This window comes from Macaca mulatta, chromosome 2, assembly GCF_049350105.2.
Source record: "Macaca mulatta isolate MMU2019108-1 chromosome 2, T2T-MMU8v2.0, whole genome shotgun sequence".
Lineage (NCBI taxonomy): Eukaryota > Metazoa > Chordata > Mammalia > Primates > Cercopithecidae > Macaca > Macaca mulatta.
Genome location: NC_133407.1, coordinates 142711836 through 142737016, shown reverse-complemented (window position 1 = coordinate 142737016; position 25181 = coordinate 142711836). Strand labels below are relative to the sequence as shown.

The 25181-nt window shown below is 36.7% G+C and overlaps 1 pseudogene across 1 annotated transcript; it reads left to right on the top strand.

The window, feature by feature from the left end:
• The first annotated feature begins 1459 nt into the window (after window positions 1-1459).
• On the top strand, window positions 1460-3685 carry LOC704324 (polyribonucleotide nucleotidyltransferase 1, mitochondrial pseudogene; annotated as a pseudogene). The gene has a single exon (XR_013414106.1). The product of XR_013414106.1 is annotated as a polyribonucleotide nucleotidyltransferase 1, mitochondrial pseudogene (transcript).
• Window positions 3686-25181: the final 21496 nt, after the last annotated feature.

Below are 25181 nucleotides of genomic sequence, written 5' to 3'. Positions count from 1 at the left end.
AGAGATCACAAAGGATTAAAATGTGAAGAAGAAGTAAAAGTCTGAATTTAGCTGTGAGTGACAACTTGGATAGACTCAGCTATAAAATATCTGAAATGGGGGGAGTTAGGCAAGACCTAGGAGGGAGGAGTGAGAGTAACAGTCTTGGCTGTGGAACAGGGTAGCTAAATGTTTAGGGCTTAATCTGAGCCACTACTGATAATTAAGCAGCATTGATAAACTGAAGGAGCATGGGGAAGGAGTATAGATTGTGGACTCTGGGTGCAATTCATGTGGGGTGTTGGTGTTGTGGTTCCATTAATTAGTCCTTCGATGTAAGAGCTCAGTCAGTAGCAGAAGAGGCTGGTGACAGGGGCTTTGACAGGTCTTAGGACACTGGGAAAATAGATTGAGATTCTGGAGCAGGGCTAGTGCAGTGTGGGATCTGAACGTGTTGTCAGGACCGAGCCCAGCGCTTTGATTAAGGTCAACATAGTAGGAATGGAGAAAGTCACGTAAACGGGAACCTGAACCGGGGCTTCATTTCAAAGCCCATGGAACAGATAGGGAAGGGTGACTAATGACTTTTCTGCTGTTGCAGTCTGGCTTACAAACTGAGTAAGGCACAAAAGGCAGAACTGGTGTTGATAGCAAAGGGTCATCAGAGAAGGCAGGAAGGACACCCTGTCACACTGCCCCTTGGCTCCCCTGATATCACTATGTTTTTCTTTTTTTTTTTTCCGTCATCCTTGTTAGGAACTGGCAGGTAGTTGTGCTTGATGTCTATTAGACTCCAATTCAATTTTGAGGTCCATAATTCAATGGGGATAGATACAAAAAGGGTTCCTTTTTCATTAAAAGGGTAATTACCTTGTTATCAGAGTGCTGGAAAGATGAGAGCTTATGGATTTTTCATAAAATTATAAGTTTATAAGGGGCCGGGTGAAGTCATCTTATTCTGTCCTCAAGCCAGGGACAAATTTAATTCACCCTTGATGGATGGGACATTGTTTAACAAGGATCTCTAGAGAACAAGCGTTGATAACTTTCAGTGTTTTGCAGCCCTCAGTTGTGATATTTCTTCTATCCTGTTGAATATATTGACACAGAATGGAAGTCCATAATCTTTTGTGTTCTCTTTGGGTAGAAAGAACAGTGTTATAAATGTACTTCATTTTCATTATGTTAAAGAATACTTATCAAATGCCTTGTATGTGCTTGGTGCCAGATACAACTGTGACACAGGGAGGAAGACAGACTTGATCCCTGCTGTCATTTAGCTGTGAGACTCATGAGGGATAATAACCGATAATCACATCAGTAAATGACTACAAATTGTAATAAGTGCTGTGAAGGAAACACTAAGGCATAGCTACAGAGGATAGCAGGAGGAAGCTAAGACCTCACTGAGCCTCCAGCTCTGGCCGCTGAGCGATGGTCCCTTCTGTCTGCCAGGGTGGGATCGGGCACTCATCCAGTTGCAGGTGTGAGCACTATTGAGTAGCACAGGGTCTTGAGCTGTGGCCGTGGACTTGGGCAACAGGAAATTAGAAATATCCTCTGGAAAGCTGGCCAGATTTGCAGATGGCTCTGCTGTAGTACAGTCAGGTGACACTGCAGTAATGGTCACAGCAGTCAGTAAAACAAAACCTTCACCTTCCCAGTTTATGCCTTTGGTGGTTGACTACCGACAAAAGGCTGCTGCAGCAGGTAGAATTCCCACAAACCCTCTGAGAAGAGAGATTGGTACTTCTGATAAAAAAAAATTCTTACAAGTTGAATAATAGATTGTTCAATTAGACCTATCTTTCCAGCTGGCTACTTCTATGATATACAGGTTCTTGTAATCTGTTAGCTGTAGATGGTATTAATGAGCTTGATGTCTTAGCAATTAATGGCATCTCTGTAGCTCTCTCATGATCAGATATTCTTTGGAATGGACCTGTTGGGGCAGTATGAACAGGAATGACTGATGGAGAATGTGTTGTTAACCCAACAAGAAAAGAAATGTCTTCTAGTACTTTAAATGTAGTGGTTGCTGGAGCACCTAAAAGTCAGATTGTCATGTGGAAGCCTCTGCAGAGAACATTTTACAGCAGGACTTTTGCCATGCTGTCAAAGTGGGAGTGAAATATACCCAACAAATAATTCAGGGCATCCAGCAGTTGGTAAAGAAATTGGTGTTACCAAGAGGACACCTCAGAAGTTACTTACCCCTTCACCAGAGATTGTGAAACATGCTCATAAACTTGCTATGGAGAGACTCTATGCAGTTTTTACAGATTGTGAACATGATAAAATTTCCAGAGATGAAGCTGTTAACAAAATAAGATTAGATACAGAGGAGCAACTAAAAGAAATATTTCCAGAGGTTGATCTATATGAAATAATAGAATTATTCAATGTTGTTGCAAAGGAAGTTGTTAGAAGTATTATTTTGAATGAATACAAAAGATGCCATGGTCGGGATTTGACTTTACTTAGGAATATAGCTTGTGAGGTAGATATATTTAAAACCCTTCATGGATCAGAATTATTTCAAAGAGGACAACACAGGTGCTTTGTACTGTTACATTTGATTCATTTGAATCCAGTATTAAGTTGGATCAAGTTATAATAGCTATAAATGGGATATATGGGATACTATGAGTTTCCTTCTTATGCAACTAATTAAATTGTCAAAGTCACTGGTTTAAATAGAAGAGAACTTGGGCATGGTGCTCTTGCTGAGAAAGCTTTGTAAAATGTTATTCCCAAATATTTTCTTATCACTGTAAGAGTTACATCGCAAGTCCTAGAGTCAAATGGGCCATGTTCTATGGCATCTGGATGGGGTGGAAGTTTAGCATTAATGGATTCAGGGGGTCCAATTTCACCTACTGTCACAGGCGTAGCAATGGGATTGGCCACCAAAACCGATCTTGAGAAGGGTGAAATAGAAGATTATCATTTGCTAACAGATATTCTGGGAATTGAAGATTACAGTGGTGACATGGACTTCAAAATAGCTGGCACTAATAAAGGGATAACTGCATTACACGCTGATATTAAATTACCTGGAATACCAATGAAAATTGTAATGGAGGCTATTCAACAAGCTTCAGTGGCAAAAAAGGAGATATTACAGATCATGAACAAAACTATTTCAAAATCTCAAACATCTAGAAAAGAAAATGGACCTGTTGTAGAAACTGTTCAGGTTCCATTATCAAAACTAGAAAAACTTGTTGGACTGGGTGGATATAACTTAAAAAACATCAGGTTGAAACAGTTGTAACTATTAGGTGGATGAAGAAACGTTTTCTATATTTGCATCAACACCCAGTTCTATGCATGAGGCAAGAGACTTGATTGCCGAAATCTGCAAGGAAGATCAGGAGCAGCAATTAGAATTTGGAGCAGGGTATACCGCCACAATAACTGAAAGCAGAGATACTGGGGTAATGGTAAAATTATATCCAAATATGACTGCGGTACTGCTTTATAACACACAAGTTGATTTAAACATCCTACTGCCCTAGGATTAGAAGTTGGCCAAGAAATTCAGGTGAAATACTTTGGATGTGACCCAGCTGATGGAAGAATGAGGCTTTCTCATAAAGTGCTTCAGTCTCCAGCTACAACTGTTGTCAGAAGTTTGAATGACAGAAGCAGTATTGTAATGGGAAAACCTATTTTACAGTCATCATCTAATTATTCTCAGTGATTTTTTTAAAGAGAAATCCAGAATTCTATTTTTTCTAGGGTAAGGTGCTATAGAGCAAAATTTTAGTAGTATCTTCCATTGTGTAGATTTATATATGATATAAATATATTCTAATTATTTGTATTAAAATGCTCATTTACATGTGCCAATTTTGAAATTCAAGAGTAACCCATATTCGTTTAATCTTATTTACATTATAAATCAAGAAATATTTTTAAAAGTAAATCATCTATACATCTTAGAAAAGATTACATACCTTTGTTTCTCTAATTCTGAAATATATGAAAAACATAGATATGTCATATATAGTATTATAACAGATCTCTTCCTACATCTCATTTGTCTTCTTTATATACAGTAGTGACAATTTACCCTCAGTCATCCTACAGCTCACCTCTTTGCCCAACAACTTTACTTGCCTACAACTGTCCATAAACTGGAACAGGCCATATTCAAAGCCAGTGCCTATTTATTCAGAATGATTACTAGACATAGTGAGTTGAGGGAGCTAATCTTATACACTTTTAATAATACGATGTCTTTTAAATTTGTCACAAAATCATGAACATAGTGGAATAAATATAAATGAGATTCTAACTAGGATGAGGTAGTAATTATGTATATTTTTCAAATTTACCTAAACATAGGAAAATTATTTACTTGTCAAATTGAACTAGGTCACTTTTGGAATATGTATATTGCTCTAATGTCTGGAAGTTCTTAGTATAAGAGCTGGAGTAATCATGACTTTCAGTTAATAGATGTTTGAAATAGATGTTTAGAGGTTACTGATATACATGTCAAGTTGTTCATTCCCATCATTTAAAATATCACCTTATAATTCCACACAAAAGTAAATGGCATATGGATGTCATAATTTAGAATGTGTAATCTTTTAAAAAATCTTATAAAAATACACTGGACTCAGTGGTACGTGCCTGTAGTCCCAGCTACTTGGGAGGCTGAGGTGGGAAGATCACTTGAACCCAGAAGTTCAACACTGTAGTGTGCAACAATCATGCCTATGAATAGCTACTTCACTCCAGCCTGGGCAACATAGCAGGACTTTATCTCTAAAAAATGTTTTAAATCTCATAAAAAATAAGTAAATCTGGCCGGGCATACTGACTTGCGCCTGTAATCCCTTTGGGAGGGTGAGGCGGGTGGATCACCTGAGGTCAGGAGTTCGAGACCACCCTGGCCAACATGGCAAAACCCTGTCTCTACTAAAAATACAAAAATTAGCTGGGCGTGGTAGCAAGAGCCTGTAATCCCAGCTACTCAAGAGGCTGAGGCAGGAGAATCTCTTGAACCTGGGAGTCAGAGGTTGCAGTGAGCTGAGATCGCACCAGTGCTCTCCAGCATGGCCACCGAGAGTGAAACTCTGTCTCAAAAAAAAAAAAAAAAAAAAAAAAGCAGGTAAATTCATGACTTAGGGCTAATTAGTTCATAAAATATTAAAAATTTAGCTGGTTAAACCAAATATTTTAAAGATATGTATATTTATGTCAAACATTGATCATATATCTATTGTGTGTAAAACAGCATGTTAGGCAATATTGATATACTTTCTGAAATATTAATGATTAATTGAAAATGAAAGGTTAAATTAAAAAGAAAACCTCATTGAGATGAGTGATCGGGAAAGGCCTCTTTTTTATAAGTGACACATAACATGAGCCCCGAATTATAAAAGGAACTAGCCTTTCACAATGAAAAGAAGAACACTTCTGACAGTGGGAGCAGCATGTGCAAAGGCCCTGCACTAGAAAAAGCACAGTGCATTTTGGGAATTTAGAGAGTTCACTATGCCAGGAGCGGAGGGGTCAAGGAAGAAGGTGGCATGCTATGAGATTAGAGAAGTAAGGGGCCAAATAATGCTTGATCTTATAGGCAATGGTGAAGAGTTTAGATTTTATTGTAAATGGAATGTATTTAAAAGATCACTCTGGCTGCTGTGTGGCAAATGAACTGGAAGTGGAAAAATCAGAACAGAGAGAGAGGGAGGTTAGGAGGCAGTCCAGGAGGAAGATGTTGGTGGCTTGGACTAAGCTGGAGTCAGAGAAAGTGGATAGATGTTTTCGAGAAACACTTAGGAGGTCTTACTGATGGCTGGATGTAGGGAAAGGGTAAAAAAAGATACAAATTCAAGACTGACACTGGTAAGATGATAGTTCCATCTGGTAGATAGAGAACAAGCAGGGAGGAACAAGCTTGTAGTGGGAAGGATGGGGGCAGATGTTTACATTTGCACATGTTAAGTTTGAGCTGCTTGGGAGACCCAGAAATAGAACTGTTGATTCTAAGTCTGGAGTTCAGAGATGTCAAAACTGGAGAAATACATTTGGATGACTAAGTCTGTCAATGAGAATAAAAGCTTGGGAAAAGAATGAGATAAGGAAGAGGAGGAGAGAGAAAGAAAGGAGGCCCAGTTGTGAACTTCAAGAAACTCTGAACATCCCCCCACAGCCTTGAGAACAATTGATTGCAGAGTAGAGACAGCACCAGACTCAAAAGGATGTGGGTTCTAATCCCATTTTAGTTTTAGACACTATGACCTTGGGCAAGTAACTGCTTCTTTCTGAACTCAGGATCTATACTTTAAGGTAAAAATTATTCTCTAATTCTCTTCCATCACCAATATTCTGTAATTCTCTTGGTATTAGGCTCATTTTCCAATTACTTTGGGCATATTTGTAACTCTCTTTACCTACCTTAAATTGTCATATCCAGAATACCCTTTTCTAATCATGATTTGAATCTTAGGTGCATTAAGTTAACATTCCTCTAAATCTTTCCCTTCTGCCAAATTGTGATTTCTTGGGGGGTGGAGGGGCAATTGTGCTTGTGCTTTTTGGCTTGTGCATTCCAATCCAATTTGGGCACAGTGAGGCATCTGTGGCACAATGGAGATTGGTATTGGTAGGCTTCCTTGTTTGTTAAAAATGAACTTCCTTATTTTTGCCATTTCTGTTGAGCTCAATTTCCCAGTCTCTTTTAAATCAGCTTTAGAGATTTGAGGATTGCCAGTGGGGTGTGTTATTTGACCTCACTTAATGTTTGTGTTTGGTTCCGATCATAAAGCAAACCAAATTGACTGCCTCTGCTCAGTACCCAATAGGACTTATAACCCAGGCAAAATGTGGGTTGAAAGATGTATTCCCAATTGCAGTGTAGTGGAAGAGTTTGTATTAACAAAGTTTCAGAGAACTGCTTAAGGATCTCTGTTCTAGAGATTTTTTTCTTAACAAATTAACACTGTAAAATTATTCCGGTGGAAATAATTTTTTAACAAAGTGTCTTTGCTGTCCTGTCACAGTGCTTTATTGCTAATTTTTCTCATGAGATGATTCTCCCTGTTGCTTTTGCCTTTGTCTCACAATGCACCATCTGAACCTACTAAGAAAGTTGGAAAATTTTTTTTAAAAAGACTTTATGCTAAAAAACAAAAACCACAGTTCAGTGGTTAGTAAAAAATGATAGCTAAGATAGCAATTAGATGTCCTTTCCTTTTGACCTAATAAAGACTCTGAAACTGGCACTGGGTCATCTCAGCAAACACAATTGTTATAGTGATGACTTTCCTCCTATTATAGGTAAGGGCTTTTCAGTAATTTATCTTTACTACATATCCCTGTTTTCAGGATTCAAGCCTCTAGTCACGACTGATATGGTTATTAGAGACAGAAGAGGTTAGATTAAAGAAAGCAATAATTCCTTGTTGCATCTTGGGTTATTTGGCCAAATTAACAGTGATGTTAAATGCATGATGCACGTAATGAATGTAGTGAGGTATAAGCCAGTACCATGATTGTGCCCAGGTGAAATACAACATTATCAACCTGCTTTTGCATATTTTTTCCTTCATGGTCCTAGATGGAAACCCTTTCAAATTCTTCAAAATAGATTCAGCTAGGGGAAACCTCAATATCTGCTTTTATATGAGGCAAATATTCCCAAATTGTGACTTTGACTGCATTATTTACCCTTCCCCTTTTCTACCTTTTGAAAGTTGAATTGTGCCCCCTCCCAAAAAGAATATGTCCACGTCCTAACCCCCAGTACCTGTGAATGTACCCCGATTTGGAGAAAAGGTATGTGTGGATGTAATTCAGTGAAGGATCTCTAGATAAAATCATCCTGAGTTTACTGGGTGAACCCTAAATCCAATGACAAGTGTCCTTATAAGAAGAAGAGAAGACATAAACAGAGGATAGGATAAGGCCATGTGAAAACAAGGCAAAAATTGGAGTGATTTGTCTGCAAGTGAACTAACATCAAGGATTTCAAACAATCACCAAAACTAGGAGAGAGTTGTAGAATGGATTCTCCTTCAGAACCTTCAGAAGGAACTAGCCCTACCAACACTTTGGTTTTGGATTTCTGGTCTGTATAATTGGGAAAGAATAAATTTTTTCTTTCTTTCTTTCTTTCTTTCTTTCTTTCTTTCTTTCTTTCTTTCTTTCTTTCTTTCTTTCTTTCTTTCTTTCTTTCCCTTCCTTCCTTCCTTCCTTCCTTCCTTCCTTCCTTCCTTCCTTCCTTCCTTCCTTTCTTTCTTTCTTTCTTTCTTTCTTTCTTTCTTTCTTTCTTTCTTTCTTTCTTTCTTTCTTTCTTTCTCTTCCTTCCTTCCTTCCTTCCTTCCTTCCTTCCTTCCTTCCTTCCTTCCTTCCTTCCTTCCTTCCTTTCTTTCTTTCTTTCTTTCTCTCTCTCTCTCTCCCTCTCTTTCTTCCTCCCCCCCCACCTCTCTCTCTCCTTCCTTCCTTCCTTCCTTCCTTCCTTCCTTCCTTCCTTCCTTCCTTCCTTCCTTCCTTCCTCCTTCCCTCCCTCCCTCCCTCCCTTCCTCCCTTCCTCCCTTCCTCCTTTCCTTTCCTTTCCTTTTCTTTCTTTCCTTTCTTTCTTTTTTTATGGAGTCTCACTCTGTCACCCAAGCTGGAGTGCAGTGGTGTGATCTTGGCTCACTGCAACTTCGACCTCCTGGGTTCAAGTGATTCTTCTGCCTCAGCCTCTCAAATAGCTGGGAATATAGGCAAGTGCCACCACGCCTGGCTGATTTTTATATTGTTAGTAGAGACAGGGTTTTACCATGTTGGCCAGGCTGGCCTCAAACTTCTGACCTCAAGTGATCTGCCCGCCTTGGCCTCCCAATGTGCTGGGATTACAGGCATGATCCACCACTCCCGGCCAGGGAGAAAAAATTTCTATTGTGTTAAGTTTCCTAGCTCGTAATAATTTGTTACAACAGCCCTAGGAAACTAATATACTATACTCTACCAATCATTCTGCAAGAGGCAGCATGCTGGAGTGAGAAAGACATTGCACTTCGAAAACAGCTTCTGCGCTTGATGCTTTCACCAGTAGCTGTGTGACCTTGAGCATACTGCAACTCCACCCTGAGTCTCTGTTGCTTCATCTACAAAAGGGAAGGGTGTGGACTTTCCTTTCAAGTTCTTTCTAGCTCTATCCTTGCTCTCCCACCATAAAGAAACCCAGAAAATTGAAAAAACTTTAAAATAATGATTTTTGGTTGTTGGACAACTGGTATTGTAGGACTGTGGCTCCTGAGAGAAGGACAACAGACAAGATAATTCCTAAGCTCACTCCAAGTTTAGCCTGAAGGTACTTTCTGGACTATGCCACAGAGAGATGAAACATAATCAAAGCCCATCAGGACTTCTGAGTTGAAGGGATAAATATTGGAATTTGTGGAGAACAAAGTTACTGACATTTGTGGTACAGAGCACCAGGAGGAGAGAATCATGTATAAAAAATAGTTCCAGAAATATGCATAGGATTCTTCTTGAATGTTTGCTGAATGCTAAGATGTTCATGCAAATGGTGAAGCTTCACAAGGCTGGGCAATGGAAGTGACTGGATAACTGTGAGCTAAACCTTTCCCAGATCTCACACAGGGTTGGGAGATGTTTAAGTTCCAACCATATTGGGAGACTGCATTAAACACCTCGTGCATTCATTAGAGCCACCCAAAAGGGTTATGTCTCAGTAGGATGACTAAATTAGCTCTAAGGTAAAGGCTACATTCAACTTATCTTAACAGATCATAAAAATAAGGCTTTAAAATCTCATTTGCAAGAAATGTTTACTGCTTGCCAAAATAACCTTCAGCAGTCTTTAGAAGAAGACAGCAAAATCCAGATACTCAGCAACATAATGTTCATAATGCCTTTCATCTAATTAAAAAGTACTAGACACTCTGAGTAGCAGGAAAATGTGACCCATAACCAGGAGACAAATTAGTCAATAGAATCAGACCCAGGTATAATAGAAATAGTGGAATTACCAGACAAAGATTTTAAAACAGCTCTGTAAACATGTATGAGATTTCAATTAAAATATGGACACAATGAAGTGATGAATGAAAAATACAGAAAAAGTCAAATGGAACTTCTAAACTGAGAAACACAATATCAGGAATAAAAAAAACTAACTAGATGAGGATAACAGTTGATTGGACCCTCCAGAAAAAAAAGATCAATCATATAACTTAAAGACATAATAGAAATTATCTGAACTAAAGCTCAGAGGAAAAATAAAGCTCAAAAATAATGAACAGGGCCTCAGTGACCCATAGGAACACAGGGTTCTATCGTATGTAACTGGAATCCCAGAAACAAAAGATGGGACAGGAGATACAAAATTAATGACTGAAAAATCCCCAAATTTGATGGAATCTGTAAACCTACAGATCCAAGAAGCTCAATGAGTCCAAAGTAGAATAAGCATAAAAAAACTATAACAATGTATATCACAATTACAATCAGAGATTCTTTAAGAGTCTTAAAAGCAGCCAAAGAAAAAGACATCTTACAAAGAAACAAAGTAAGATGTACCACTGACTTTTTGCAAGAAACAATGCAGTCCAGAAGATAATGAAATGGCATCTTTAATATCATGCGCAGAAAGAAACAAAATAGTAACTTAGAATTCTATATCCCCAGTGAAAATATCCTTCAAAAGGAAAGATAAAATGACGCTTTCAGACAAACAAAAGCTGAGATAACTCATTCCCAGCCTTTCTGCACTAGAAGAAATCATAAAGAAAATTTCAAGATGAAGGAAAATGCCAGAGGGAACTTTGAACCTCCACAAAAGAATGAAGAGTGCAAGACATAGTAAATATGTAGGAAAACACGCAAAGACTTTGTTTCCTCATGTTTACGTTTCTTTGAAAAACTAATTCTATTTTTAGCAAAAATAATAATGCATTGTGCGATGTATAACATAAGAGTAAAATATGATAATAGCGCAAAGGAACGAGGGAGGAATGGAAGTATTCTGTTGTAGTGATTTGGTTATTACATTATGTATGAAGTAGTATAGTATTATTTGAAGGTAGACTGTGAAAAAATTAAGATGCCTATTGAAATCGCCAGAGTACTAGTTGTATTATTGTGATGACCTCCTAACTAATGTCCTTGCTTCTGTCTTCTCAATTCAGCAGCTAAGTTATATTGTATCATACCTCTGCTCAAAACTTTCTGAGGACTGCCCACATCAGAGCAAAAACTGTTGTTTTATCAATCCATATATAATTTGGTCCAAAACTACTTCTCTGACCTCATCTCTAACCTCTGCCCCTATCACTGTCTCTACTGCAGACATGAATCCTGCTTACTGTTCTTTGAACCTGGCTGGCAAGGTCCTTCCTCTCAGTCTTTGCTCTTGCTCTCTCCTTTTCCACTACCACTCTTCTTCCCAAATATCTGGTTTACTTCCTTCCCTCCTTCAAATCTTTCAAACTTTGGCTTTGCCTGTAATCTTCTCTGAACACCAATTTTAAATGGCAAGCTACCATTTGCCCTTCTGGCAATTCCTATATCTCTTCCTGGCTTTATTTTATTTATAGTGCTTTTTATTTTCTAAGGTATTATAAACTTATTTGTTTAATTTATTGTCTGTCTTTGTCCCCAAAGTCTATTGCAACATAACCTTCACATGAGTAGATGATTTTTTTTTTCCTGCTTGGTTCACTAATACATCCACAGGACCTAGAATAGTGGCCAATATGTAGTAGGCACACAATAAATATTTGATTGAATAATAGTATCCATGGTCAATAAAGCCTGGGAACTCCAATAAGAGCACCAAGACTCCTCTTTGCTGTTGCTGCCCCTCCGAGTTTGTCTCTGAATGCCAGCATATAGAGTATAGCCCTTTCCCTGCCCCATCGGCAATTTCCCAGTCATCTCCCAGTTCTCAAGGCTGCAAAAAATTGGGAAGGCATTCCTTAGCACAGAGAGACTTGACAGTCCTGCTCTAGGCTTTTTATTCACCCTGACAAATGTAACAACCTGTTTTTGTCTTTAAAGCATTTGTGTGTCTGGTGTCTGGAAAGTAGCCACTCTGAGAAGGCCTTTTTTTTTTTTTTTTTTTTAATTTCAAAGTGAACTTGTGGTCTTTTTTGGTTTTTTTGATTTTTATCTTTTGGAAAAGTCAGCGCCTGCAGCTGTGTTGCACTTGAGAGTTGGAATCTTTCATCCCTGACAGCAGGAGGATAAAAGGGGGCTTACCATGGTCTACTAAGGAGCCTTTCTTTAGCGTCAGGCAGCAATGGATGTAAGCAAAGGCAAAATGACCACAAGACTCTTGCTTTTTCCTGGGGCTGGGGTTGAGGAAAGGATAGAGCCCATTTTGCCCTACACTAATTAATTTATTTTGCAGACACAGCATTTGTCTGTTTCCAAGTCTGCCTCTATGCCCCATGGATGGAGTTCTGGTGGGAAAGCCCAGAGCACTTTGATTCCAGCCTCAGTCTTTGGCAGCCAAGTTCCCTTGACATCCAGGGCACTGAAAGGAAAAGTCAGTACAAGACAAATGGGCAGATGTTGAATGGTCTAAGGTAAAGTTTGAGACTAAAGCCTGCTTCACTAGTAATGAAAAAGTACCTTTTAGGTAATGCTTTTGCACCATATTTGAAGGTTAAAAGATTAGGTGGTTATTTGTTGTTTTAAGCTGGCTTTATCTTTACATATGCCCAGGAAATGAATAGTGGTAGTTTCCATTAGTAAATTTAATTTTCTTTTGAATTGATAATCAAAATAGCAGTGCTTCTCCATTTCCCTAACATATTCAGCATAGCTAACCTTCTAGATTTATTTCTGTAACAGTAGTGAATAAGGCTTTTCTGAGCTCAGGATTTTTGAGCATTTGCTGATGGTTAGACATGTTAGCTATTGTGCCACTAGGCTACAAACTAAGTTTTATCTTCTTTTCTTGACTCTTTCTTCTGTCCCCCAGTTCATTTCCTGGCATCCTGGAGGATAGCACTTTGTGAATTGGTAATTAAAAAGACAGGTTAAGCTGGGTGTGGTGGCTCATGCTTGTAATTCTAGCACTTTGGGAGACCCAGGAGGGCAGATCACTTGAGGTCAGGAGTTTGAGACCAGCCTGGCAACCTGTCTGTACTAAAAATACAAAAATTAGCTGGGTATGGTGGTGTGTACCTGTCCAAGTAGTCCCAACTACTTGAGAGGCTGAGGCAGGAGAATCGCTTGAACCTGGGAGGTGGAGTTTGCAGTGAGCCGTGATCACAACACTACACTCCATCCTGGGCAACAGAGCAAGACTCTGTCTCAAAAAAAAAAAAAAAAAAAAAGATGAGAAAACATCTGTGTTGATCTGTAGTTAGACAAGGGAAGAAGGGGCTTGACTAGAAAGTAAAGAATGCAATCAGGTTGGTGGCTAGGATAAGAGTATTACATTGTGTCCCTTGCTTTTTTACTACGGTCTTTCTTAGTTTACTATTAGAGATACTTTTATCCTCATAAGAGATTAATTGCCCAAATTATGAAAGGTCTCAGATGATTTCAATATACCTCTGATGCTTTCATTTTATTTTCAGTCAAGATTCTTTTGGAACCAGTGGACAGAAATCCAACTTACGTTAACTTGAATGGTAAAAGAGAATTTTTGGTTCACACAACTTTGAAGTAAAGGTTTATCACAGTTTTAGGCACAGCCTGATCCAGGGGACCAAGCGAAGTTATCAAGACTTGGTCTGTCTCTCACCTCTGTTTGTCTCTATGGATCTCATATTTTGTTATAGAATATAGGCTTTCTCTGTGTAACAGGGAAGATAGTGGGATAGTGTTTGATTCACATCCTTCTGACCAGTGACTCAAAATTCAAGCCCTTCCTCCATTAGCTCCAAATCTAACAATTCTTGGGTGAGGAATCTGATGGAACCAATTGCATGCCACACCCGGCTCTGAGGACAGGAGGACAGAGTATTACAATCCTCAGCCCTATTAGAATTGCCTGTTTGAATGTGGGGAGACATTGTTTAATTAAGTTTGGGTAGAGATTTTACAGTTAATTTTTATTTTCTTCTGCTGCTTATAAGTGCATAAAAGATCACTTTTGCATTGCTGTGGTCTGAATAAGATAGTATGTAAGTAAGTTCTAACCCCAATATCAAGATTTGATAGTTGTATCTCATAATTATCATTTTTGCATGGCATAATAAACCTCGGGGCAGGTAGGGGTAGAATCATCTTAATTTTTCATTTAAAGAAACTAATCCTCTGACAGGTTACGAACTCAGAAGCCTTAAGAAGAGCCAAGCAAAAGAGCAAAAGCAATTGAATACACACTCTCTTTTATGTTCATTTTTTGGGGCCTTAACATTCTATGGGTAGAAATGAAATATTAAAATCTAAGTACAGTACATATTTCATAATTTACTTTGTGTATTATCAACAGCAAAAATTAAAATATAGACTGGGCTTCTCCAATTTTCCTCTTTGCTTTCCTTAGTTTTTCTAACTTCCACTTTACTCTTTTGGGAATGCATAAGAGTCAATCAACCAAAAAGTATTTACCTTCTGTAGACCTAAAAGTTCTTAAAGGCAGTAGGCTTATCTTGATTTACAGTAGGACCCATAGTAGTTAACAAAGACACTCACATGTAACAAGAAATAGGGGCTTAATGAATATATAAATGAATAAGTTTAAATTAATGAGTACATGAATAAATAAGTGAAGAAAAAGAGCCATAGTCTCTTCTGATTTTCCTACTTTACCAGGCTTTCAGTAAAATAATCATACCCAGCCACAAGAGAAAAGCAATTGCTTCATCACTTTTTCTTACTTTTAGAGTTGTATTTTTCTATATTATGCCAAAAATATTGTTATAGTTATTTATTTCTAGAGTTGTGTTTTGCTATATTATACCCAATGCTCTCATTTCAAGAAAAATACTGCAGCTCTTTATCTATTGCTGTATAACTAGTCACCCCAAAATTTAGTTGTTTAAAGCAACCATTTATTATCTCTTGCTATTCTGTGACTTGACTGTATACTGCTGGGTGGTTCTTCCACTACATGTAGTGTTAGTTGGGGCTGCAATGATCTCAGTGTTCAACAGGCCTGAGATGCTAAGATTGCTTACACACATGACTAGCTTTGGTGCTGGTTACTGAGGCTGCTGACTGGCACATCCTGGTTCTGCTCCCTGTGACCTGCTGCATGGCTTGGGCGTCTCACTCCACAGTGGTATGGTTCCCAGAATGTTCCAAGAAGGTGATAGCAAAAGCAGCAGATCTCCTTTGTGCTAGTTTGGAAGTATCTTAGTCACTTCTACCACATTCCATTGGTCAAACCAAGTCACAGGGCAAGTCTATACTTAAGGAGAGAACAATAGGTTTTGCCTTTCAATGAGCACACTGACAAAGAATTTGCAGCCATCTTTCTGCTACAGTGGCATTTCTTTAGGACAAAGATATTTGTTGAATAAATTAATATACTCATGAATGAATGAAAGATATAGGACATGTCTGAATTCAATCCTAGCTCCATCATTTATTTAAAGTGTGGTCTGATCAATGTATTTAAACTTGCTGAGACTCAATTTTCTCAACTGTAAGTAGAATTGTTTTAAGGATTAAATGAGGTCACTATGTAAAGTATTTAAGTCTGATTCAGTTCTGTTGTATATACTCAAGAAATTGTTAACGATTATTGTTTTTGTTGTTATTATTAGTTGAATAGTTACAGATCTATAAAGGGCAGAAATAATCAACTGCACTCAGATATTCATTTTAAATGAAGTGTTATGCCTTTTTAAAAGTAATCAGTACTGAGATTATATGAAAGCATCTTGGTATTCCCAGGTACTTGAATTAAACTCAAATTCCTATTTTTACTGATTGATCTTTTTTCCTGCTGACTTTAGTGATTGTTCTGTGGATAGGGTAGGCAATGTATCAGAACAATATAAAGGCTGGCATATTCAGGTCCAGGGCTGTCATATTTTATTGATGTTAGATTTGTGGAAGATACTTAGTAGAAAATGAAAAGCCTTATAGGTTTTTCACTTTTCAAAATTTGCTTTCAGTGAGTCAGAGTAAAAGATCAGAGAGATTTTTAAATAAACCTATTGAACTAATAATACGAGAACTGAAAAGTGAGCCAATCTAGTTTTCCTCCTGACTTTGAAATGGTGTTTCATTATTCACAAATAATCTTTCTGAACATTTTGATGCACTTTTATAAAAATAGGTTTTGAAATAGTACTTAAATATTCAGTTCGGGGGTCTTTCAGAAGTGAATAACAATTTTTGTCTCATCACCAACGTGTGCTCATTACAACAATTTAAAACACATTTCTCAATGTGGTTGTAATTCTTGATAGTTCAATCTGAGGTACACTTCAGATGTTTAATAGTCTTATCTTGCCACAGTTTGGTACAGGTTGAGTATCTGTTATCTTAAATGCTTGGGACCAGAGTGTTTTGGATTTCATTTTATTCAGAATTTGGAATATTTGCATATACATATGAGATATCTCAGGGAAGGGACCCAAGTCTAAACACGAGATTCGTTTTTGTTTTATATACATCTTATGCACATAGCCTGAAGGTAATTTTGTACAATATTTTAAATAGTTTTGTGCATGGAAAGGTTGACAGCATTTTGACTGCAACCTGTCACATGAGGTGTGGTGTGGCATTTTCCACTTGTGTCATCATATTGTTGGCTCAAAAGGTGTTGGGTCTTGCAGCATTTGGATTTTAGATTTTCAGACTAAGGATGCTCAACCTGAAGCCAAGTTAGAACCATCATTTTGATAACTTGTTGTTATTTTATTTTTGGCTTTTTAAATTAGACAAGATTTTTGGGGTAAAGTTTCTTTAAGATACTTGCCATGTTCTTCAATCAAAAATGTGTTAAGCATATCTAGAAGGATTTAAAGCTGAATTTTAATGATTCTTTCAGGGCACAAAATAATATAAATTGAATGCCTACTGGAAGCCAGGAGAATTCAAGTTCTCAGAAACTAATACTTTAAGGTAGGTATTACTCATTAGCCTCATTTTGTAAAATAGAAACAAAGGCTCAGGGAGCTGAAAACACTTTTTCAAGGTCATATAACCAATATGGCAGAGTCAGGATTTAATGTAAGGTCTGCCTTGTTTCAAAAGGTTTTGGTCATCCACAATACAAAATACTATTTTTTAGGGTTGGTATCATCTTAACCTGTTCTTCACGATCATTTGAAATATTAATGATGAAAATTAGAAGGCACAGGAAGGGAGTTCAGTGTAAGACTAGTAAGCCCCAAGGGAAATTAATTGGAAAATTTCTAATTTACAATATTTGTACAGCCACAGAATTTTATAGAAGGGAAGCATACCTTAGAGATGATCTGTCACATCTAATCCAACCTCATTGTGCATATGGTGAGGGTGAGATGCTGATTGTTTGGGTTCCCACAGTGAAAAGGAGGTTGACTGGATTAGAAACAGGCTTTCATCTCTAGAAAAAATATTTTCCAATCACTGGAAGACCATACCCCTCTGTAATACCAATGCTTTTGAACTTCTCTCCTATACCTATAATATCCACCATTTCATGATGGTCAGGGATATAACTAGGTACTTTGCAACAGTATCTCATTTGGCTTCCATAGCAGCTTGTTGAGATAAATAGTATAATCCCCCAAATAGTAGTGAGTGTTGGAACTAGGAAAAACTAAATAAATATTCTTTGTCAATAGGTGAATTGGGGAGTCAAGCCCGAGTCTATTTGACCAAGCTGTGATGGCCCCCACGAAAAGGTTAAGTGTGGCAATCTGATTAGAAAAGAGGTTTAGGGGAGGGCACTTGAAGCTACTTGGATTGAGGAAGATCACAAGAATCCTACCAAGGTCTTAACTTAGAATCGCCAATGACTCTTTCCCAAGCACCTGCTGCTTGGAATCTACCTCATTACATGCTGTGCTGAAACCAGATAGTCAGGATTATATCCTGTGCCTGATTTTAAGGTCTTGTTCCTTTGGATGTTGTTGATTATGATAACTCTGTTGTAAAAAAATAACGAATACATTTTAGGCTATTTGCAGAAAGGCGAGTGAATTAATTTTGAATCTGTGAGTGATCACAGTGGGTTATCAAGAAAAAAACTGGAGCAAGTCCTACTAAGCTTCTAAGAAGTAGTTCACTCATATGCTATGTTAAAATTTTTCTATTCTTATCTTTATTTCTTTACATTTCCTTTGTTCTTTACCTTGTGCTCCCGATTCTCTGTTCTCTCTCTTAACAGTAACGTTACGCAACTGCCATTTTTTTTTGTACCCATTGCTTCCTTGTATTCTCCATCCATCAATCAATAAGCCTTGGGCTTCCAGGACTCTGCTTCTTTGGATCCAAGCCTGGCCTTCCCTCTCTGTTATTTCTGGTGCATCCAACCTCTAATTTTAACTTTGCTTGACCCTATCATGTAAAAATGACTATTTAGAACAAATCATTTTAACCTACTCAAACTACAGCATTAGCACATATTGAAAATAAGTCTGTATTAGGACAATATAAAATCATTCTGGCTTGAGTATATCAGAATCAATAAAGTAGTAAACTCAGGACAAATGCAAGCTTTAGGAATTTTGCATCTCTCTGTATATGCATATCTGTGTATATGTATACATATTATGCTCGGCTTGCTAGGTTCTAATGTTTACAGACATACTTCAGATACAATGTAGGATTCTCTTTTGCTATTCAGTATTTTATTTTGTATTGGAATAACCTATATTGTTCACTTTGGGGACTTTGAAACTGAAGTACCTAGGTTATCATCCACTATTAGCAAGTGGACTTCATGGAATGCATATTGAGTACAAACTTCATTCTTGGTTTTAGCTTGCTTTTATACTCTATTTGCCTTTTGCTTCATCTTGTTTATTTTACTTTGACATCTTTGAAATTGCTTTAAATTTCTTTTAGAATTAAATACTCTCTCTCTCTATATATATATAAACAATAAAACATATATACATTAGAGTTAAGTATTTACACTTAACATTATTATTTATGAGCTATTTAGAGATATATTTAATTTACTTAGCTTGAAAATAGTCACTTCTTAGGCTGGGCACAGTGGCTCACACCTGTAATCCCAGCACTTAGGAAGGCTGAGGTGGTTGGATCACTTGAGGTCAGGAGTTCGAGACCAGCCTCTGCTTGGCCAACATGGTGAAATTCCATCTCTACTAAAAATACAAAAATTAGCGTGATGGTGCATGCCTGTAATCTCAGCTACTAGGGAGGCTGAGGCAGGAGAATCGCTTGAACCCAGGAGGTGGAGGTTGCAGTGAGCCAAGGTTATGCCACTGCACTCCAGCCTGGGTGATAGAACGAGACTCCATCTCAAAAAAAAAAAAATAAAATAAAATAAAAAAATAATCACTTGTCCCTAGTAAGCAGAAAGAATGTTCATTGTACTTAACCTGTTGTCTGTTTCTAGCCACAGGGGTTTGTGAAATGGGAGAAAAAAGAACAGAAAACAAGGAACAGAAAATAATCACTTTAAAATAATTTGCAAGGCTATAGACTCCATGGTATATTAATTTTTCTAAACCTGTTAACAGTTAAAATAATTTTTTTAATCTTTATCTTGAAGAGGTGGATACAATGTCTGAAAGTATTTCTAAGAAAAAATTTTAGTTTTATTTTACAAATGTAGTGGGCAGCAATGTATAAGTAATAAATGTATCATTATTTAGGAAGAAGAACTAAAGGCTATTTTTTGTTTCAACTAGAAGTTATGAAGAGTTGGATTTTCCCTGAGGAGCTAATTATTTGCTGAGATTACTATAGTAACAGATTTTATAAGGAGATCAAGATTCTGGTAAATAGCAATTAAAAATAACTATAGATGTCATTTAAATGGAGCACTGAAACCATATAAGCCTGTTCATTTTTTTAAAAGAATTGCCAAATATATAAACGATTATATTAATTTTGAAGGATTTTTTAAATTAAAAATTTTATAATTATGAAGTAACATTTGAATTTTTTCTGATTGCCTAGTTTCTTGGCCTACCATTATAAAGGCAATAACATTTTATAATTTTCAAGTTGGCATATAAAGTTCATACTCTTTCAGAAGATGTCTTTGTAAAGCACCAAGAGTTATATTATATGGTTCATCCATAATGATCATCCATATGTTGACATCGTTGTAAAATACTACCTTTGGGAATATTCCATGGCAACATATGCTTTCATGAGGTACTTTCGTATTTTCTAGAGTATGTGTTCTGGTAGTGAACCTTCTGTTTCTTGTCCTTGTGACCAGAATCTATTCTCTCTTTTTCTGGTAAGAGAACCAGGTTTTTGTGCAAGAGGAAACTATTCCTTCCTTCCAATTAGTATATATAATTCGGATGGCCTTGAGTCCACCTTCTAATCACAGGGTCTGAAACCCAGGCTTGCCCAAAGAGAATACTCACATGCTTTGTCAGGGATGGGTGTATGACCCAAACCATGTTATGGTCAGTGAGCATAAGTCCTGCCATATTTTGCTGGAGCTTCGGAAAGAGGTTCTTTCTCTTCGTTAGGGTTGGTAAGCTGGGAGAATGTCTGTGTCTATAACCAGACATACCCAAGGATGTTCTAGCTACTTGCACCACTATTTTACCTCATTTTGAGGTATTATTTTACCTTATTTTGCTTACACTAGTTTGAATTGTGATGATATCATTTGCCAAAAAGGTTGGAAAATTCAGATTGAATTTTAGATAGTCCACTGTACTCTGGGTTACAATATGTGATTTAATAACAAGATATAGTTTTACTAAGATGAAGCCCATGTTTTTTGTGAAGGAAATTATTGAAGCAATTATCAGGAAAATTCAAGGAAAAGTATTCTTAATTACATATTTTCCACCTAATTATTTGCATTTTAAAAATTTTTAGTAGAATAGTATAACTTTGACTAATATTAATCTTGAAAGGATGAAAGGAAAGGAGCAAAAGTAAAATGTCAGGAGCACTAGATTAAGAGTGAGAAAATGAATTCTGCTGGGTGGATGTAAAAGGGAATATTCAAAAAGCATGGAGCTGAGCTCTACTGGGCAACTAGCTTAAGATCCAGTGGTCTGGCTGGGCAGACATTCCAAGCCTGCTTTGGTAGGCTTCTGTTTCCTCTTCGTTCCCCTCAATATGCTCTTGTATCTTGGTGACATCTTAAAATTTTTTAAATCAGTAGCATAGTTTCCTACAGACCTTTCTGTTATGAAACAGTCTTTATAGTCTCCTTTTGTGATTAGGATTTAATAATTCAGTTACAGCTGGGATTCTTCATCTCCCCTCTCCTTGCTATGTAGGATTTATATAATTTGGAGGTTATCTGTAATGATGTCTTTGGGCATTGTGAAAACCGTGTAATGAGTCTCAGTGATAAATCTGACCTAGAGAAGTTAGAATTACCTAGGATTCTTCTGGGAATATTTTTCAGTCCTAACTGGATAGTGTGCTATAGCAAACAAAGTCAATCCTCTACAAGTCAAGATGCTTAGATCTTGAAAAGAGATATCAAATCTCATCTCTTTTGTGTCTCTTGATAATGGCCCCTACTCAGCTTTTTATGGATTGTGGTTTGCTAAGGTTATAGTTGGAGGAAGAGCACAAACTGGGAGTGAATTGCGAAACATGTTACTGTGTGTGCGCGTGTGTGTATATATATTTGTTAACATATATATATTTGTTAACATATGTATATACACAAATATACACACACATTTATATATGTCAATCTCTTGTTTATTATGAAGGGTTGTGATGTGACCTTGCTAACCCATATATAATAATATGAAGAAAGTCTCTTGAGTACCTGAAAACTAGATGTATCTCTTTTGTCTATTTGTCTATGCCCACTGACTACTTGGAGGTCAAAACTACTAAGCAGTGCCTGTTATTAGTAACAGGTTCTATTCCTGTTACTAAGTAGCCTTGACCTTGAGCAAGGCACTTTCCTTATCTGGATATTTGCCACAGATATTTTAAGTTATAAATTTTTTATTCTATGGGAATCTTTTGTAGGTCATTCTAATCTTAACACCAGAAATATTTTGAGCTGAAAAGTGTAGTCATATTATTTGATATTTGAGCTGAAAAGTGGGTAGTCATATTATTTCAGTTTCTTTAGCATTTCTTTCTTGCTTAATTATCTAATGTTGTTCTCTGTATCCTTGGGGGAGCACAGCACACTACATTAACATAAATATTCTAACTAGAGAGAAAACTGAGTGATGAATCCATTATTCTATATGCTTATCAAGAAAGATTACTGTGAGTCAGAGCATCCTTCTGAGACATTTTGTTTATTTTTGATACAGGTTGTCCTTCATGTAACCTCCACCTTGAATTCTCTCACCTTGGTGATCTTCAAACTAGAACACTAACAGGTTCCTTTTATGTTGCCACTTGTTATAAAGATAGACGGTTTCTGACAATAACTTGTACAGATTTGGTGACATGTTTGAAAATAACGTAGCATTTCCTAGAAAAGTACTGTCTTCTGGACGCATCATTGATTTTTTTCCTTCTACAATTCTGTTTCTTACCAAGTGTACTACCAGATTTCTTATCAATCTTATCAGAGATATGAGAAATGCAGTATTCCTCTGGGAATATTATTTGTGTTGTGTCTTTCCAAAAATGCAACGGACATAGAGACTCTATAACTTCATACAATCTTTCAGACAGAGTTGGAATACTAAAATTGTAGAACAATTGTATATTCTAGCTATAAAACAACCACTTGTTAATTTTAACGTTAATTATCTTAATTATTAAAATAAAAAAGAGATACTTTCAAAATTTATATCAGTAAATTGGCATCGTAAAGTAGTGATTATAATGACTTCAAGGTTATGAATGATAGCTATTTAAGGACAATTAACGAACAGAACACTTCTGTGTATTTTATGCAAGAGTTAATATTAGTTAGGATAATCTACTATCTTAGAAAGTTTAGCTTCATCTACGTTTGCTTTATACATAGAATGCTAAGGCCGTATGGGAACTTATCCAACTCTTACATTTTATAGATGATGAAACTGACCAAAAAAAGGTAAATGATTTGCCTAAAGTGCATCATTTACCTTTTTTCATCAGTTTCATCATCTATAAATGTATATAGTGATAGAGATGAGAAAAGACCACAGATCTCCTAATAGTCACTTACTTTTTTATTTTAAAAGATTCTTTTATAAATAAAGACAAATTATTTTCATTCTTGGGGCATTTTAGAGTAGGTATCTTTGGGAGTCTCCCTTATTTAATAATACATGTTTTAGTAAAAAATTGAAAACAATAGCATTTAATTAAAAACAACAAAAGATCAGTTTGTAATTAAGTTAACACAGATACCAATCTAAGCCAAGTATTACTTTTGTTTTTTATACCCAAAGCCTATGTTTTCAAAATGTAAAGAGCCTTTGGCTCTTTTCGTTTCTCTTTCCTATGCCTTCAGAAAGTTGGTCACATTTCTTCAGGTCTATAAGAGCTGACAACTATTGTAATGATTTTATTCGAGAAACCAGGGATGAATCCTAAAATGGACAGTTTATAATACACAGACATAAAAGAAATCTTCTAAAGGCATCTTTTATAGTGTTGTTCACTTATTTATATTGTGGATATGGCTAATTTAACAAGTTTTTTTTTTTTTAATTTTAGCTGTGGATTCAGTATAGTGTTTAGAATTATTTTCTGTCTTTATGCAAATATTTGTGCAGATATGTATTTGTGTAGAATCTTTATTTGTGGTAATCGCAGGTAACATATGCACAAAAGTAATGTACATATTTTAAAAAGCGCAAGCATATAGCCAGTGAATTTTCACAAAGTGAGCATGCCTATTTCAGCACTATGCAGATCAGAATAAAACGGTATCAACTCTTGACAACCTCCTAATGTGCCCTACCGGTCCTCAGCCATGCCTCTCACTTACCATGCCCAGAATCAGCTGTTCTCCTGACTTCTATAATCACTAATTAGTTTTTCCTGATTTTGACCAATACATTAATGGAACCATATATTAGGTATGCTTTTATGAATGATTTTCTTCATTTAATGTTGTATTTGTGAGATCTCTCCATATTGTTGCAAGTGACTGTAGCTTGTTCATTCTCATTGCTGTGTGGTATTCCATGGTATGAACACATCATAATTTATTCTATTATTGATGGGCATTATGTCATTTGGCTATATAGATAGTGCTACTCTGAACATCCTGCACATGCATCCTGCACAAATATATATATTTCTGTTTGATAAATACCTAGAAGTAAAATTATTGGGTCATAAAGTATATATGTCCAGTGTTTGTAAATACTGCTGAACAATTTTCCACATTTTTATTCCTAGCAGCAATATGAAAATTATAGTTTTTCCCCAATTTCATCAACATTTTGAATTGTTAATCCTTTAAATCTTGCCATTCTGAAGGTCTGGAGAAAAGGGAACCCTTGCATACTGTTGGTGGGAATGTAGATGGGTACAGCCATTGTGGAAACAGTATGGAGGTTCTTAAAGGAATTAATAACAGAACTACCTTATGATCCAGCAATCCTCTTCCAGGTATTTACCCAAAGGAAATGAAATCACCATCTTGTAAAGATATGTGCACTCCCAAGTTCATTGTAGCACTATTCACAATAGCCAAGATATAGAAGCAACCTAAGTATCCATCAATAGATGAATGGATAAAGAATTCAGTTTTAAAAGAGGATAAGATTCTGCTATTTCCCACAACATGGACAGACCTAGAGGATGTTATGCTAAGTGAAATAAGCCAGACATGGAAAGAAAAATATGTCATACTCTCACTTATATGTGGAATCTGCTGGGTGGGTTGGGCAGCAGAGGAAGGTCAAACATATAGAGATAGAAAATAAAATAGTAGTTACAAGGGTTGGGGTTGGGAGGAGAAATGGGGAGATGTAGGTCAAAGGATGCAAAATAATAAATATGATGGATTAACAAGTCAAAAGATCCAATGTAAAACATGAGGAATATGGCTGATAATAGTGTATTATATTCAGGACTTTTGCTAAATGAGATTATAGCAGAGTAACTATGTGAGATGATGGATTTTTTTTTTTTTTTTTCGTAGTTTTGCTCTTGTCACCCAGGCTGGAGTGTGTGGTGCAGTCTCAGCTCACTGCAACCTCTGCTTCCCGGGTTAAAGTAAT